Consider the following 5183-nt stretch of genomic DNA (forward strand, 5'->3'; position numbering starts at 1 on the left):
GGAAGGTGCTGTGGGGGCTCCCACATGATTTCTCTCTGTTCTAGCTCAAGCTCCCCAGTCTTGCACAAGCACGATGTCACGAAAGGAAAACAAAACCTGGTTCCTTTGCTCTCAATCACACCAACCCTTCTGATGCCAAATGTACCACCAACCAATTCTCCAACCCTCTGGGTACCGAATGGCTGTCCTGACATCCAGCTCTGCACAGACCCCATGGGGAAGGGCTCCACGCCACGAGATGGATCCCAGGTCCAACGTCAATGCCAAGTCACCCACAGCTCTGACTGACAATGCTTGCTGCAAATCGGGGCTTCCCACAATCCTCTCTTCGGTGTGGTAATGTTCTCCAGTGGCTCACAGAACTTGGAAACACGTGATCCGTTGTATAGAACAGGATGCAGATGAGCAGACAGAAGAGGTACGAAGGGCAAGGTCTGGGAGGGTCCCAAATGCAGGGGCTGCTGCCCCCAGGGAGTTGGGGTGCACCCCCCTTCCAATGCGTGGACACGTTCACCAAACAGGAGGCCCTCTGACTCCATCATTTAGGGGTTGTTACAGATGCATCACCGCGTAGAAAGGGTCCCTTATTAACCCAGTCCTGGCCCTCTTCTTCTCCCTGGGAGATAGGGGTGGGGCGCCAGTTTCTAACCACAGCTCCGTCTTTCTGGTGACCAACCCCCAACCTGAAGGCATCCAGGGGCCCACTAAGAGTCACCTCATTAGAATAAAAATGCTCTTGTCACCCAGGAAACGCCAAAGGATTTAGGAGCTGTCTGTCTGGAGCTGGGGACAGAGACACATGCACTTCACTGTCTTCCCTGCCAGGTTTTACTTTCTTCACCCCCTCACTTCTTCCTGAGACCATCTTCCATTCAGACAACTACCTGCCTGCAAATCTTGGTCTCGGGCCCTTCTTCTGAAGGGACCCAACGTAGACACCCCCTCTTTCCAACCAAGGGTGGACATATTTAGAGGTCTCTGTCTCGTTCTTTTTGGCACGTTGGCTCTTAGGTGGCACTGTGTGCTTTCTGTCTCACCACGTCTGGCACTGGGTGTGATGGGAGGGGGACCTACTAGTGTTATGTAGCTCATAATACTGGGGATCTACCTCGAGGGCTCAGCAGCCCCGCCCTAACGTCTCCTCGTGCCTTTTTTTTGGAGCCGCCCTCCTGCTGTTCCGGCTCAGTTCCCCAAGCCCAGTGCTGCCCTCCCCCTGCAGTCCTTCTGCAGGAGGTGAGGTGCCTCCCCCCCACACACACCGCCCTCAAAGCGGCTGAAGGTGGGCCCTTCACCTCTCCAGAGCCTCCGTAGGTGAGTCATTTCTGCTAGGTGTGCATTTTACAGTCCTCACAGGTGGGACACTTGGTGTCACAAAAATAGAAGCTCATCAAAGGTGTGCTTTGCTCAGCTGGGTGGCTGTTAACCGATACACATGAGGCTTAGCGCCCTGCCCTGGGAAAGCAGAGGGAAGGCCGTCAGCGGGTGAGCTCGGGGTGTGCGTGTGTGCACAGTCGTGTGCATGCGTGTGCACCGGGACCCCTTTCCCCTTGGGTGGCAAAAATCTCTGCCTCCCGGGTGCATTCTCTCCTTCTGAGGAGCCCTTCCCTTCTCTGTGTCCACCTCCGACCCCCAGTTACGTTCCCTCCCACCTGAAACACCCTACACAGAACAGGTTAAGGCGGGAGGCGGCTCTGTCCACGAGGGTGGCATGGAATCACGAGTGAGCCCACCTCACAAAGCACCGTGCGACCTGCACCAGTCACAGCACCACTGTGGACCCTATTTTTCTTATCTCTAAGTCAGACATAATAAAAATGCATGTCGGAATGCCTCGACTTAACAAATCCAACTAGAGAATGCATAAGGAAAGAGAATATTGTAAGCAGTGACACCTTTAGGAGTGAGAGAGGGCAGGTCTGTGCCTCAGCGGGCAGATTGTCAGATTTTTCTTGAAGAGGATTTGATAGGAACGGAGGACAACGGAAACAGACTCGGGCTGAAGGAAGATGAAAAGAAAGGAGTAGCTTTCACACACGCCAGGAGGCTGCAGAGCCGGCTGTGGAAATGGTCAGGGCTGACAAGCTCGGGCAGTGACCACAGCCATGGCCAAGAGCACACCATGGAAGTGGGACACTGGCACAGCCACTTCTGAACACAGGACAGCGTGGCGTGCTCTGTGGCTGCTGAGGCCCAGAACGTTCCGTGGCCCTGTGGCATCTGGTGCCTTCTGCTGCCAGAGGGTCCTCAGCAGTTACTGTTAGCCAGGTCGAGGTGGGCCTCTGCAGGGCAGGCCCCTGTCACCGGCTGTGCCCCCCGGGGTGGTGAAAAGGTCCTGGGTCAATAGGCAGGAGCAGCGGTAGCATGAGAGACCTCCTAAGAGACATTTGTCGAGGACCTGCTGTGGCCCAGTATTGTGGTGGCATCTGAGACATCGCTGTAGCTTTAAAGCTAAACATCAAATCATGTCAATTATGGGATGCCACATGATGAAATAGTTTGTAGCCAGGAGCTTTATGAAAATGTGGGGAAATGCTTTCCCTATTCTGTTCATGAAAAAAATAAAATAAAAATACCAAATTGTCCGTACCCTTGATTGCCAGTGTACAAAATCAGTGTGTGCATGGAATGTAATATCAAAATGAAAAATGGCTGTTTTGGGGTTAGGGTATTAAGATGATGGGTGATTATGATTTTTAAACAATTTTTTTCCTTTAAGGAAACTAAAAAGATACATAGCAAACATTCTAAGAGGCAAGCGTATTTAGAGGCAAAACAAAGAACTTCTGGGGGGATGATGCTAACGGCACTTAAACATGAATGACACCCCTGTGCTGTGCTCCGAGTGTCTTCAGGTCGCTGACGGATAGACAGAGGTGCTGGTAGGACAGTCACCTGCTCGTTCCTTCAGATATACCAACTCCTAAGACTCCAGCAAGCAGCCGGGCCCTTAAACCAAGTGAGACATTTCTTTGCAGCTCAAAGGACTCTTCCACCTGTTGCTGCCCCAGTTGGCACGGTGTGGGCTTCCTGGTCCCAGGTCTGAGCCCTGAGCCCATCAGCCCTCTGGCCTCACGTGGGCCCTGCAGTTACAATGGAAACAGGGCCATCCAGGGCGAGAAGAGAGCAGGTAATAACGATGGTGAGACGAATTGTCTGCAGTTAGTATCGCCGTCACCCAGAAAAGCTGTGACAGGGTGGCCTTTGTGGGGCTGGGATGGATCAGACACAAAGAGGGTGATGCAATAAATGGACCTGGACTGGAACCAGGGGACCACACCAAACACGTCCAGCCGGGGAGTTCAGGAACACCTAGAAAGGTGGAACCAGCTGGCAACCCCAGGTTCCCTCTGGAGTGATGTTTTTATTTTACACGTGTGTTTCTCTGCATGTAGACAGACATGTACCTGGAGTGATCTTTTTGTCCTGTATAAATAAAACCTCAGTCTGAGTGCTCAGAAACATACATTGAGGAGTGCCCCTGAGTAGCCGATCGATAGCATGGGTGCAATGAACTGCAGCCACACCCTCAGATCCCAACGCCAAGTCCAAAGTACAAGAACCTCTGTAGGAATTGTTCAGGCCAAGACCTGTCGTGGCTGCTCCTTCGCCATCTGGACGGGAGCCTGGGAGGGTGAAGTCTGTTGGGACGGGCCATGCCTTGCCCTTGCTCGAGACCGATACGCTTTGCTTCCCTTGAGTTGGTGCCAGCCTGCACCAGACATTGGGTTCGATGGCGGACAGACGGTTCCTGCTTTGGGGCCATTAGCAAAACTTGAGGCTTGGATGGAGGTCTGGAGACATCACCAGGCTGGGCTGCCTCCAGGTCATGTCGACTTGAGTCCAAGTGTCTTTCGATTTAGAAGGTGTGGGTTTGACAAGGCCGTGAGCAAATGCGTGCTGCTGTGCCATGATGGCTTTAACTCGCTACGGTTTTGTTTACTTGTGAATACAATAGTAAATGTTTACTCTACTTAAAAAGTAAACATTCTTATGCAGCTGAGTAAACACTGAAAGAACATTCACAGAATTTTGAATGATCCTGAAGACTCTGAAGTTGAATGGTCTTATTTTACAGAAGGAACTGTGAGGCGAATGAATGAATGAATGAAACCTATTTTTAAAAATTATTTTATTTAGTTATTTTTAGAGAGAGGGGATGGGAAGGAGAAAGAGTGGGAGAGAAACATCAATGTGTGGTTGCCTCTCATGTGTCCCCTACTGGGGACCTGGCCTGCAACCCAGGCACGTGCCCTGACTGGGAATTGAACCAGCGACCCTTTGTTTTACAGGCCCGTGCTCAATCCACTGAGCCAGGGTGAATGAAATCTATTTTGACCTCCTACTGATGCTTCTGAGCCTCCTCCACGGAAGCCGCCTGGGCTTCTCTGCTCCTGCTGCACCCTGCTTGGTGTAGCCCCGCCCCCCACATGCCGGGGCGGGGGCGGGGGGGGGGGGGAGGCCCTCCTCACCCTGGCTCCCAGCTCAGCTTCCACTCCTCGACATCATGACTCTTCCTGAGAATGTCTCTCAAGGCCTCCTTGTCAGCACAGAGAGATACAAGTTTCCACTTTCTCACCATGACAGATTTAAGGCGCTGTGAGTGTTGAATTAGAAATACTCCCTCGATACCCTTCAATCCTCTGTCATGCCCTCTGGGCAGCCCCAGCCTTGGGGACGGAGCCACCAGTCCCTCTCTGGCCAAGACACAAAGGAGCTGAAGGGCTGCTCACAGGCTCTGCCCCATTTCTTTTCACAGAGAGGACCGAACGCCATCGCAGCAGCCCAGTGAGTGGCAAACGCACGACAAATTTGTGCCTGCAGAAGTTCAGTGTAAGTGCAGCTTTCCTGAAATGTGCTGATCTTGTAAAGTGAGGGGCACCAGCATGTGGCGCACTGGCCTGCAACGGGGCTTCGTTAAGGGCAGAGGAGAGGGGGCGGAGGAGAGAGGGCGGGGGCGGGCCTTTCACAGAGCCGTGCTAGGTGATGGAGTTTTGTTGAGGATATTTCATTCTTAGAACTCAAACTCAATAACATTATATTAACCCTGTAACATGGGATGGGGACGATCAGCTGATGGTAATATTATGCTTTAATATTGAACCTTTTTGAATTTTGTCATAGGAATGGAATCAATATCATTTTTCTGGTTCGACCTATTTTTATAAAACCTTGCTGCTCCTGTA

This window comes from Artibeus jamaicensis, unplaced genomic scaffold (assembly GCF_021234435.1).
Source record: "Artibeus jamaicensis isolate MK-2021 breed Jamaican fruit bat unplaced genomic scaffold, CSHL_Jam_final contig_465, whole genome shotgun sequence".
Classification (NCBI taxonomy): Eukaryota; Metazoa; Chordata; class Mammalia; order Chiroptera; family Phyllostomidae; genus Artibeus; species Artibeus jamaicensis.